This window comes from Dioscorea cayenensis, chromosome 8 (genome assembly GCF_009730915.1).
Source record: "Dioscorea cayenensis subsp. rotundata cultivar TDr96_F1 chromosome 8, TDr96_F1_v2_PseudoChromosome.rev07_lg8_w22 25.fasta, whole genome shotgun sequence".
Lineage (NCBI taxonomy): Eukaryota > Viridiplantae > Streptophyta > Magnoliopsida > Dioscoreales > Dioscoreaceae > Dioscorea > Dioscorea cayenensis.
The window spans coordinates 20,647,211-20,661,577 of NC_052478.1; positions in this window are offsets into that span (position 1 = coordinate 20,647,211).

Here is a 14,367-nt window from a genome sequence, read left to right on the forward strand (position 1 = left end):
TAGAGCATGAATCCATTAATGTGTTTGAAACTCTAAAAGCATGGTTTATATGTTTGTCTAATTTATTGAAAACTTCGTTGTACTTGTGATTAGTACAGTTTTTGAACTCTACTATCAGGTCATGTTGTCCACATTTCCCTTGTGTACCTTTGAACTTTTTGTTTTGCATACTCTGTTTAGGGTTGTTGATTCCAGATATTTTTGTCAACCTTGCGGCGACTCGAGAGTTAAGTGGTGGGGTATCCCTCCTCAGATTGTCACGGCCGTTGTCGCGTTCTGGGGCCCATGGGTCGGGGCGTGACAGTTTATCTATATGAACATAGATATCTACATAATGCACAACCCTAACAACAGAATAACACAAATATTTTTTTTTCTAATGGCTACAACAGAAAAAAAAAAAGAATGATACATTCCAAGTAACAAAACCAGCTACACAAAATTCAGTAGATGAAGGGGTTCAACTCATCGTATTCAAGAGACAACCTAAAAAAAGCCTACAAATGAAAATGGAAGTCTATTCATGAGGAAGTCAAAAGAAAAAATACATTAAAAAAAAGCCTACAAATAAGCAGCATGGCATTCAGACAAATAAACAAGTAGAAAATAAATATGGAAACAATATGGGCATTAAACACCGCAACATATTTTAAAATAAATGGAATGTAAAAATCATGGCATAATGAAAAGGAACAGCAAAATAGTAATCAATTCATGGAGGAATCAAAAGAAAAACACAAATTTATCAAAAGCAATAGCATCATGGTGTTCAGAATAGGAAAACAGAAAGAAAATAAATATGGAAACCATGTTTATAAAGAGCAATGCAACACAATTTATATAAATGAAGAATGGTACAAGACTTAAAGAATCAGACATCATGCAAATGCAAATGGAATTCTGTTCATGAGGAAGACAAAAGGAAACAATAAATTTAGAACAAAGCCTGCAAATAAGCATCATGGTATTCAAACAAACAAACAAGAAGAAAATAAATATGGAAACAATATGGGTATAAAACACATCAACATATTTTAAAATAAATGGAATGTAAAGATCATGACAACATGAAAAGGGGCAACAAAATAGTAATCAGTTCATGGAGGAATCAAAAGACAAAAAAAAATTTATCATAAGCAATAGCGTCATGGTGTTCAGAATAGGTAAACAGAAAGAAAATAAATATGGAAACCATGTTTATAAAGAGCAATGCAACACAATTTATATAAATGAAAAACGGTATGAGACTTAAAGAATCAGACATCATGCAAATGAAAATGGAATTATGTTCATGAGGAAGTCAAAAGGACATAATAAATTCAGAACAAAGCCTACAAATAAGCATCATGGTATTCAGACAAACAAACAAGAAGAAAATAAATATGGAAACAATATGGGTATAGAACATTGCATCACATTTTAAAATAAATGGAATGTGAAGATTATGGCATCATGCAAAGGAACAACCACATAGTGTTCAAGTCATGAGGGAATTATAACAAACAACAAATTATTTGTCAAAAGAAATAGCGTCAAGGTATTTATAATAGGAAAACATAAAGGAAATATGCGGAAACCATATTGGAATAGAACTCCGCAACATATTTGAGACATATGTTCTTGGCATGGAGAATAACATGAGTACACTCCAATTATCCAAAGTCATTATCGAATAAACTAAAATACAATGAGTACCATATAAAAACAAGAGTATAAATCAGACAAAAGGAGATGCAGGGAAGAAACCAAGTAGATAACTAATAACCAAAGCTTGAGGACAACATTTAAACAGTTACTGACTGAATGAATGAAGATTTCATGGAAAACAACATTTAAATAGTCAAAAGCATGATATGATTTGATTAGGAAAAAAAAAAAAACACTCACAAAAATGAAAGTACATGCTGTGAAGATCTACAAGGAAATAATAAAGGTAAAAACTGAAACAAATTACATACTATGAAAATATGAAGAGAAATAAATCATATATAAAAAAACATGGAAAAATACATGCTTTGAAGATCTGCACGAAAATATAAGAATAAATCTAAGGAAAAAGTTTCATTATATGAAGATCCATAGAGAAATAAATCAAAATAAGAAAAAACCCCTAAATTAAATGAAGATCTGCACTTAAAATTGATGATATGAAAATCTCCTTATAAATAAGGCAAAAACAACAAAATAAATAAATACATAAATAAGACATGCTTGTAGATCTGCAAGGAAACTCGAGATCAAGGAGAAAACAAACTATGAAAAACAATAGACACATACGAATCATAGACGATAGGCTCGTGAAACCCTGAAGGAAACCACAAAAGGGAAAAATTGTAAACAATAGACAAGCTACAAGAAACGATGAAAAAAAGAAAAAAAAAAAAGTAAAAAGCATCTCAAAGATCATCATTTAAACCCATTTTGAAGGAGAGATGTCTACCTAGTCGAATTTGAAGGGATGGCTAACAAAAAAAGGGAAGTGGCTGAGAGAGGGACGATTGGGCAAAGTAGATGGCGGCAGAGAGACGGGGATGCTCGGGTGAAGACAAAGACGGAGAGATCGGGATGACAAGAGGCAGAAGAAGGAATGGTAACCCTAGCACAAGAAGCTCGAAAGTGGTCTAGGAAATGGGAAAAGTCGGGGGTGATCCTAAGCCAAGAACGTGACACCACGTAAGGGAACTCAAATGCCTCAAATGCCTCAAATACCAACTTCAGGGTTTTTTATCCCGAAGTCAAAAGGGGGAAGTGGCTGGTTTTGGGAGTTATCAAATCATCACTTCAGTCTCCACTTCAACGAACCAAACACAAGGAAGTGATGTGGAGGTCACCGTTTCAGCCACTTCGGTCTCCACTTTGGCGAACCAAACATGTGCGTATAAAAATGGTTTGTTCATGTTGTCAAAATAATATATATATATATATATATAATTTTTCTATTTTCATATTAAATTCATTTTCAAAATTTATAAACCATATATGTAAAGATTGAATACTTGATATTTATACATTTTTTTAAAAAAATTTTAAATATTAAAAACTAATAATTTTTTAGATTTAATGCAATAAGATTGTTATTAATTAGTAAGTGTCACATGGAGAGTTAAATATAAACATTGAAGCATGGAGCAAATATATAAAGAAAATAATATATATTATATATAATAGTTATATATGTATATATATATATATATATATATATATATGTGTGTGTGTGTGTGTGGACCAAATATACAGTGGTGGAACCAAGATGCTCTAGCAGGGGGCTAAAGATGAAGTTAAAAAAAAAATCCAACAAAGAAATTATCTACAATATAAAATAATACGATAATACAAATTTTAATTAAAAAAACCACAATTTAAATACACAAATCGGCACATTTGAACTAGAACTGCTGCTACGATCAATGTTGATACCAAACATGCATGGCATACGACTAAGAGGAGATAGCTACATCCGACGAGTTTGCATATTCTGGAAATGTTGTAGAATCACTTCATTGTCGATAGTTGCAAAAATCTCCTTCTCAATATAGACAACCAAGCTATCATTCATCTATTCATTTCTCATTTTATTGTGTAAATCAGTTTTCAAAACATTCATCGCATAAAATACCCTCTAAGCACTAGCTATTGCAACTGGTAAAACTAAAGCCAACTCAATAAGGCGATAAACAAGTGGAAAATGTGGTAATTCGACTTTTCATATTTACATATATGTAGGTATATTTTTCTTTTCCCTTCATGTTTCAATGTGTTTTCTTGAGTAATTTTCATGTGGGAGTGTGCTTAAGAGTGTCCCTAGTCATTAGAAACAAAAATGAGGTCAATCAGACACCAATTGAGTCATTTAGAGCCATTTTAGTATAGGCTGAATGGGCATACCGGGGGTCCATCGAGCTGGATAGACCCTGGTATGAAAATTCCAGAAAACTTTGAACTAGTTCATACGGGCCGTATGGAGGCCGTATGGGGGGCGGTATGGGGCATAAATTTAGGGTTTAAAAACCCTTTTTTTCTCATCTTTTTTCTCATTCTTTTTACACCTTTCCTTGAGACCTTTTCTCTTCCACTTTTCTCCTCCTCTAGAACCTTCATCCCCACTTCTCAAACCCATCATCCCTTGTCTTGAATCAAGAATAAACTCGAAGATCTCTTCTTCCTCTCTTGAGAAGTGCTTTTCCTTAGGGTTTTGAGAAGCTTTGAGGTAAGGATGTGTTTTATTTAATGTTTTTCTTCTCCCTTTCTCTTATTTGGATTTTCTTTGAAGTTATTGATGGATAATCATGGGTTTTGTTTGGATTTAAAGAATAGAAGAAGATTGAAGATGTATAACCATGAATTCATTGAGATTTGAGAGAGATCTTTCATGTTCTAAATTAGAGTTACTGTAGCTACGAACCAAGTTTGGTTTCTTTTGCTTTTCTTGTTAGTTTTGAGGGTTTGTGAGAGTTTTATTCTTGGTAGATCTTCTTGCTAGAGTGTTTAGTAAACCCTAGAAGCACTCATTTTACCATTTTGAGCATTGTTCTTCATTTCAATTGATCAAGTCATTGATGGGGTTTCATTGCTTGTTTGGTTGTTCAAATGCTTCTAGGAGGTGAGACTTAAATCAAGGGGAAAGAACTGGTGGAGAAGTAACACCGGGGTGTTTTAGCTCGCCAAGTTTGTGAGTGGGATTTACTAAATCATGGGTTATAAATAATGCATGATTTCTAATACTTAAATTTCTTGCCTTTAAATGATAAACTTCTTCTTGTTAAAACACTTGAAATGTTTTACATGGGATCTAGAAATCTTGTGATTTATGACTTGGCTTATTTCATAATTGTTGGTAAAGATTATATATATTATTTGTAGGTTGGAAACCCTATGTTTTGAAATATATGTTTTCAAGTTTTGTATTTTCAAGAGACTTGATATTCTTCTTATAATGACTAAAAAGGCATGTATGAGCCAAAATGAATTTCCTTGTGATGATTCTATATTCGAAGTATATTTTCAAAGATTACACTTGTATGATGTTCATGATGAAATGGTTTGAAGGAAGATTTTATAATCAAGCTATTCACTCTTGGAGTGAAAGTTGCTTACATGAAAACTTGTGATCTTTTGATAAGGCTTATGCTGTCATATTGATGTATATATATTGAGCCTACAGACTGGATTGTGATTTAAATGTTTTGATGGTGACATTGGGGGATCCCCAATATCTACTATAGTAAGGGTTAGAGTATCCACGGGCCGACCTAGTTGGGGTGGCGTGGAGTACTCAAATGATGTTTCACCCTTTCAAGGGCCGCATAGAGAGCCTGAAAGGTGTGCAGAGATGGGTGCCCGGAGTCACCACACGGGTTCCCCAACGGCCAACACCAAAATACGCGCATCTTGGTGGCTCCTGACCAAACCGAGGTCACGGTTAGCGAATGGAGGTCCTTTGAGGCTGGTTGTGATACTGTTGATTATTATAAGTTGTTGATTTATTTATTTCTGAACATTTTGAGCTATGAGATATTAAAGAAATGTTTGAATTTGGATTTCATACTTGTATGGATTCTGTGATGATATAAAAGGTATTTATTGTGCATTTCTTATGTTATCCTTGCTATCTAAAGTATTTTAAATATTTTGAGAATTGAAGCATATTTTGGCATTTTATTTTTATTCAATCATGTATGAGATGTAGTTCCATGTTTAGCCCCTCACTGAATAACTTAGTTACTCATCCCCTCTTCTTTTCCCTCCCAGGTGATAGCATAGCAGCGGAGTAAAAGCGTGAAGTGCTTGGCATGTATTAGAAGGATCCATTAGGATATTATTTTGTAATTTTCTTAAGCTGTGTATGATACTTAAAACATTTTCGCATGTATTAGAAGGATCCACTAGGATATTATACCTTCATATTTGGTTTTACTTCTCTTGGATATTCCTAATTGTGTCAGTCAGGACTATGAGATGTATGAGAGTTATACCCAGTGTTTGGGGGATGTTATCCTTATGGTTATGACTTTCTGTGTTGTGATTATCCATGTTTTATTCTTGTGTTTCAATGTTGTTCTTGTGTAGTAATATTGTTATATGTCCTCATTGTTAAATCATTTCTTGTTGTTATAGAATATTGTACAAGGAATATGATAGTCTTACGGTGATCTAGGGTTAAGGCAGGTGTTGGGCCTCCCCTAGGTTGTAGTGGCGATATGTCATGTGTGGGACCAGCGGGATGGGGCGTGACAGAAAAATATCACTTTTACATGTCTTAACCATTTTCTTAACAAAGCCTCCCAAGTCCCCAATTTCTGCAAAATCTTCATCAAATCATACATTATAAATAAAAGTGGTAAGCTGATCCTCAAGCATCATGTGTTCAGTCACTGAGAAGTCGTTAGGATAAAGCCCTGCTAGACGGAGTCGCTTGTGGATGCCGAATTTGGAGAATGAGTCCCTTGGATCAAAGGAATAATACAAAAAGTAACTCTATGCTAGTTTCTGGGAAACGGTTTTGCATTTTTTGTGCAATCAAATCAATAACCTAACAAATAACAATACAACACTAATAAAATCAATAACAACCATTACTAAATAACTAAATTAAAGCTATTTATAAAAACATCATAAATAAAAAATAATAATTACCTCATAGAAAATTTATGCTCAATCATGATGAAAATAAGTAATGACTTGTCCATCCAGCCTAGAACAACCACAAATTCTCATATTATCCTCCATATTAGGCACTGGGATCAAGTTTCTCTCACAAAAAAGGCAAACCTCCTGCAAGAATTCTTCCCATCCTGTCTCTCTGAACTCTTGAAGCCGAGCTTTCACAGTTTCAATTAAATGCATAGCTTGAATAATATTCTGATTTTTTTGTTGCAAAGCAAGTGATAATTCATTTGTTATCCCCAACAGGTGCCTCATCAAGTACATTACAAATACAAACTAATGACTCTCCATTTTTTCTATCAAACTTGCCACTATACCTCTATTATCATTAATTAGAAGTACCATCATTATACACATTTTACAGTACCTTTAACACTGAAGTTCACATCGATATTAACTAAAGAATGGTAGTGTAATGTGATCCCTAACGAGTATCCCCTAGACGTGCTAAGCTTGATTCTTGATTTTTTTTCTCTACCACTATCTCTACCCTTTCCAACGGTTCAACCAACCTATCATGATGATGTTATCGAAGGTGGTCTCTTATTTTACATGATGCTCCGCCCACATTAACAATCATAGTAACATATTATAAAAATCACTTACAATCTAATTGTCTTTAGCAACAGCAGCAATCACTAGCCTGAGTTGGTGAGCAAAACAGTGGACATACCTTGCATATGGATTTTCTGTTAGAATAAGTGCCTTCAAACCAATGGATTCACCCCGCATATGTGAGGCCCCATCATATCCTTATCCTCTTAGCTTTGAAAGAGACAACCCATGTTTTGTAAATAGGCAATAAATAGCATTCTTCAACAAAATTGCAGAGGTGTCAGACACATGAACCATAGCAAGGAATCACTCTATCACATGTCCATCATTATTCACATATCACTGAACAACTCCCATTTGCTCTTTTACTGGGACATCTCGGGCTTCATCAATCATAAGAGAAAAATAGTTATCTCGAATATCATCAATAATAGCACATGCGATCTCTACTGCACAAGCATTTGCCAATTTTCTTTTTGAACTTTTGTAGAAATCATTTGATTGTTTCCAGAGGCATTTTGATTAACTGTCTTCCAAACATCTTCATTTCATAGACTGTACCACCGGAGCAATTATAGAAAATTGCCCTTGTTCAATAAACTTGAAGACTCATCATGTCCACGAAAGGGTAGACCTTGCCTTAATAGAAACTGTGTCACATCCAGAATTGCCGTTAAGCAAATGCAATATGAAACCTCCATCTCTTATGAATGTGTAGCCAACTGGTGTGACATGCTTTACCTTTGATTTTGGAAGCTTTGAAACTGCACTCTTGCATCATTGTGAGCACTATTTACAACACCAATGTGTTGTGCAAATTTTTCTAATGCTTTTTTCCAATTATTGAATCCTATTTTTGTGAATGCATTCGACCTCCTAAACTTGGTTTGAAAAGATAACACCAAAAACAAAATGTCTCATCTTTGGCCACGCTATACTCTAACCACAGATGTTGTTTATACCAAGCATCTTGAAATCTCTTTCTTTGTTTACCATATTCATTTTGAGGACAGTTGTGACCAATTGGTTGGCAGGGGCATCAAGTTACATGCTCCCTTCTAACTTGATCTCTAATCCCAATTTCAAAGTCTGACCATAGGTTTTCGTAGCCCCAGGTTACTAACAATGTCATCATAATTGAAATCCAAATTTGATTCAGAGCCTGAATGGTGTTTTACGAGCATTAGAAGACTCTCCACTCCGTGGTTGTTTAATTAAAAATTTATCCATATCCTATAATACACAATCTCAAATTTATAAATAAATATTTAATTTTTTTCAATTTTACACATAAATAAAATATTAAAATATTAATAATTTCATAAAAAAACAAATAAGCTTATCAACTTAAATACTTAATTTCGTAAATATCGTAAACTTATAAGGATTTAATAAATATGCCAAATAAATAAAATTTTACAAATTTATACATAAATAGCCTTAATTGATTATCAGTTATAAATAAGCATTTACATATTATGATAATAATTAAACAAACTAGTAAAAATAGCAATAGCACCTTAAGTCCTTAGTTGAAATGGCAAACTCTTTCCATCTCTTCACAGTCTCCCCTTTCTTTAGTCCGGAGGTTTAGTTTTGTTAGAATATAAAAAAATTGCAAAAATTTTAAATAAATAAGTATTTTCATATTTATTGTAAAAAAAAAAATTAAATAGACTTAGATCTTTACTGGTTAAAATGCTGGTCGGACTCTATTTTTCTTCTTGAACAATAATGAAGATTTATTTTATTTTGCCTCGTTATTGCCACAATAATTAATGAAAATTTATTAATTATTGTTATAATAATGAAAATCAGAACGTGCAACTATAATGAAGAAGATGCATTATTATTGTAATACTGAAAATTTATTAGCTTTTGGGATAATTTGTTATTGCATAATGAGAGTATTAATCTATTAATGGTGATTAAATGATTATTTGAATATAATATAAAATGGGAGATATGTGGTCCATGTGGCCATGTGAAGATATTAGAAGTTAAAATGGAATCCAATGCAAATAATGCTTTTTGCCTCCATCAAAGCATGATTAAATAATAATTAAACACTTTAAGCTTGTTTTGTGGAGGGGCTTCAGAGACTTCACTGAATCACCATGATACCATCAAGGGTTCTCATCGGCATCAGGGGGATTGAAGCCCCCTTTGGCTCCACCACTACAAATATATCATTTGGGTTAAGTCAACCCAAAAACTAAACCAGATAAGATGGGGACCCATACTAGTATATTAAAATCTATATTTTTTTAATTAATTAACATGAGATTAATAATTATTCTCACATATGCAATTTTTGTGTATATATATATGGGCATGACTTACATGAAGTGAGATGGGTGTGGTTTATGTAGTTTCCAATAATATGATGACACATGTCCCATGAATGAGTCAAGGATAACTCTCGTTAACTATCCCCGTTATCGGCTAAACCTCAACTTTTTTTATATGTTATGGGTCCTATTGCATTTCTTTTTTTTTAAACGAAACTAAATCAAAACAAGAAAAAACAATTTGAGTTGGATGCACACATACTTTGTATCATGTAACACCCCAAACACTCTTCACTGTTTCACAGCTCAAGCACAAGCCTTTGTTAATTTGTTTATATACTCTTCTTCCTTTCTTTCTTTCTTTCTTTCTCAATAGCCTAATATCACATCGGAAGATCACCGGAAAAACTCATAAATTTATTGAGAGCATGATTCTAAACTTCGACAACATCTAGAGGCATGTTCTCTCCAGAGATCCTTATGCAAAACTCTTGTGCTGAGTACATACTTGCATCATCATGGCTTGAAAGGCACCAACCCCCAGGCTCAAGCGATGAATGCCCTTGGTCAGATTTGAAGATTTCTAGCCCTACATCTTCCGCATCGCCAACGGCTACCATTCTCCCATCCTTTGTGGTCATCCCATCTCCGAGTTCGTCACTAGGTATATTTTCGTAATATATATATATATATATATATATATATAGAGAGAGAGAGAGAGAGAGAGAGAGAGAGAAGAGGGGGGGTATATAAATGAAACTTGGGGTGCATGGAACTATAAGAAGTTCAGCTGTTGATGATTGGGCCCACAGCACGTGGACATAAGTATTATTTGGATGCAAGGATTGATCCCCAAGGAATGGGGGGATCAATCCTTGTGGCATGTGCATGCCCGTGTTTGGACATGCACCAAAAGGCATGAGAAGGTATTGAGGGGGGAGTGGATGCCCCTCAAACCCTTCAAGCTCATCCCCCTCATTTTGGGAGGATTGAGCATGCCTTGATGAGGTATTGACACTTTTATCCTTTATAATATTAGATTTATTTAAATTTTAGTGATTTACTTTGTATTTATACATTGTATTGAATGAAAATTAAGAAATGACATGATATACATTATATTTATTTTTAAAATATTATATTTATTTATATTTTAGTGATTTAAAAATAATTAAATTTGGATATTTGTTTATTTTAAATAAAAAATAATTAAATTGTATTCGTCAATTAAAATATATAAATTTAAAAATTTATTTAGAAAATGAATACATTAATTACTCATTTAAATTTGTTTATAGAAATTGGAACCATTTAATAATTGTTTAATTAAGATATATTATTTAATTAAAATATTATATGTACAAAAATAATTTTACTAAAATTTTTTTTTATACCCTCTCCCATTTCTATCCTCATTCCCTCCAACCAAACATTACTTTTGTTCGCATCCCCAATTCTCTTTCCCTATTTATATCCTCATCCCTTTCTTCATCCTTATATTTAAATTCCTTCTAATCAAACGGACCCATAAAGTTGGGGTGAAGATAATAATCTTTGACTCATTCATGGGACATGTGTCATCATATTATTAGAAACTACATGAACTACACCCATCTCACTCCATATAAATCATACCCTATATACATTTTATATAAATATATGCATATATATATATATATATATATATATATTTATATATTGAGGAAATGAGTGGATGCTGAAGAGTGAAGGCCATAAAAGTCAGCCATCTTTTTCAAAAAGAAAGAAACTGAAGGCAATGTGTCCAAGCATATTATTATAAATGTAAGACAAAATAGATAAGATAAGATTTGTTAAAATGGAAATTGGCCGCTTTATAAATAATACATTTCAAATAATTTATTTAATATTATTCATATTATGATTTTTTTAACCTTTTCTGTCTAATAATAAGTTTTTAAATCCTTATTTAATCAGTTTTATGGAATATATTATTAATATAGGACCCATCATCCTAATTTCTCCATAACTCAAGTTACAGGGAAAGTTTGGTATAGATATAAGAGATTAAGGGGCCGTTTGGTTTGTGGTAATGACATATTACCACGTAACGAGATTACTATAGTAATATGAGTGGGAATATTATATGGGTGGGAATATTGCGGTAATTTAATATAACCATGTTTGGTTGGTAACTCTTATTACTTTGGTTTTCATGGTAATCAATTTGTTAAAATATAAAAAGTTATAAGATTATTACGGTAATCCAAGATAGACACTAAATTTGGTGGTAATAGGAATACCACTTTCTTGGTAATATTTATAAGTTGGTAATGTGATATTACCATACAGATTACCACTGATACAGTGCCAAACGTGATAATATTTTCATATTACCACGCAACACATGGTAATCTTTCTACATTACCGCGAACCAAACGGCCCTTAAAGGGATTGACTCCCACAGGCAAGGATTTAAAAACCGGACCGATTGGTCAACCGGTTCGCGGTTCAACCGGTCCAACCGGTCCAACCGACCGGTTCAACAATATATGCTTGCATGCCATTAGATTCTTATTAATTAAAATTATTAACATAAGTATGAGAAATTTCCTACAAGTAGGTGGAATAGAAAATAAATCGTAGAATGAATCACGTGAATTCACTACCCTGGCGACTTGGTTCATGCATCAATGTCATGTTTAATTTTCAAATGCAACCTTTCGGGAATTGTGCTCAGTGTGCTATGTAACTTGTATATAAATTATTATTATTATTATTATTATCATTATAAAATAGATAAAACACTAACCTCAATATTTAAATAACTAAAAAAATTATTTTTAAAAAGAAGAAGATTTCGCCGCGGTTTCTCTTGGGTTTCACCGCCAATAAAACCACACAAAATAGAATAAGATTCCTACGCCGCCGGTGTTTGTTCCATATAAAAAGATCATCTTTGAGTCTCCGTTTCACATCTTCAAAAATTAAGGCTGTTTCAAAACTTGTGGAAGTTGATGAGTAAAGCGTTTAGTACTATTACGGCAGGTACGTAGCAGCGGCATCCATGGGAGAAGCTTGAGGGGAAGATGGTCATGGTCACTGCTGCGTCCTTTGGTATTGGCCATGAGCTCTGTCTCGACCTCGCTAGAGCTGGTCGCCTCATCGTTGCCGCTGCCCGTCGAACTGATCGTTTCCATTCACTTTGTGATCGGATAAACGGTGCTTGATCGGCGAAGGGTGATTGAGAACCGAAGGTTGTGGCTATCCGATTGTGGCTGTGGAGATTGATGTGCGCTGCAAGAGCGTCGAGATTGAGGCTGATGTTAACAAACCGGTCTGATCTAACCGGTTCGCCGGTTCCCGGTTCAAAGCCGGTTCATAACCGGTTCGATCAGGATCCGGTTCAAGTTATATGACTGAACCGGACTGGGGGCCGGTTCCCGGTTGAACCGGCCGGTCCGGTCCGGTTTTTAAATCCTTGCCCACAAGCGATGTGAGACTATAGACCTGAGTCATTCCGTCCCTGACACCCCTGGGCCCACAGCGGATGTGGGACCCAAGATTCTAGCCATAAATGATCACAACCTCAGGGGAACAAACAGCTCTGATACCATGTTAATATAAGGACCCACCACCTTAACTTCTCTATAACTCGAGTTACAGGGAAGATTTGATATGGATATATAAAACTAGAGGGATTGGCTCCCACAGGTGATGTGAGACTATGGATCTGAGCCATTCCCTCCCAAACAAAAGTCACACCATAAAAATTTTAATTTTTAATAAAGTATATTATAAGAAACTTGTGGTAAATTGTTTGTTTTTATATTAAAATAATCTATTAATATTAATAAATATCTACTTTTTTAGTTATTAAATAAATGACTAGGAAGAAAATTATGCTCTAAATAAATCCTTTTAAAAAAAATATTTTTTAAAAAATTTTTATAACTCTACACCTAAAAAACGTTTTACAATTATAAGGTCAGATATCAGTATTATTGATAGATAAATTTGAAGTAATAATTAAGAGCATTTCCCTTAAAATGATATTTTAGTCCAATATTTTTCTATTAAATGTTTTCTTAAACGTAAGTGCTAAAACCTTAAATAATATTTAATTAAAAATATTAATTTTTGTTAACAAATGTGACCAGCGTTGTCAAGGATGTGTGCATGGTCAGAAATTAAACATCCAACCCGTACTTCCTCATCTGAGTATTAAATTTTAATATTAAAATTTTATTTTAATTAATATTAATTAAAAAATTTTTTTTAATAATTTATAAGAGATTTTGCACATACCAAAACTGAACCAGATAAGCCAATATGTCACACTTTAGACTTAACTCATAGCGTTTGATACATATATATATATATATATATATATATATATATATAAACTTTGTATTAAATTTTGTAAAATAGGGATGAATCCGAACCTCTTTTGTTTTTTTGTTTTAATGTTGATGGACAGAAAGTAACAAACAAAGACCCTGCGGTTGTCGTTCCCTCCGTTCTAAATCACATATGAAGCTTTTTGAAGAGTTACTGATTATTCAAACAAATTAAATTTCAAGTTTTTATCTTTAACAAAGTTAATAAATACTCTTTTCGGAATTTTTTTACTGGTTTCATTGTAGAGCTTTTTATTGACTTTTTTACTTGTCCATTCAGTAAATACATAAAACATTAAATATTATTTTTTTAAAAATTATTATTTATATTTAATATACATCTATAATTTTTAATAGATTATGTCAACAACACATTTTATTAAATTATATTTTAAATAAAAATAATTTAAAATATTAATATATTTTTTAAAATTTTAGATTTTTAATTATCTTCAATAATCTCTCTTAAACTATGTGAA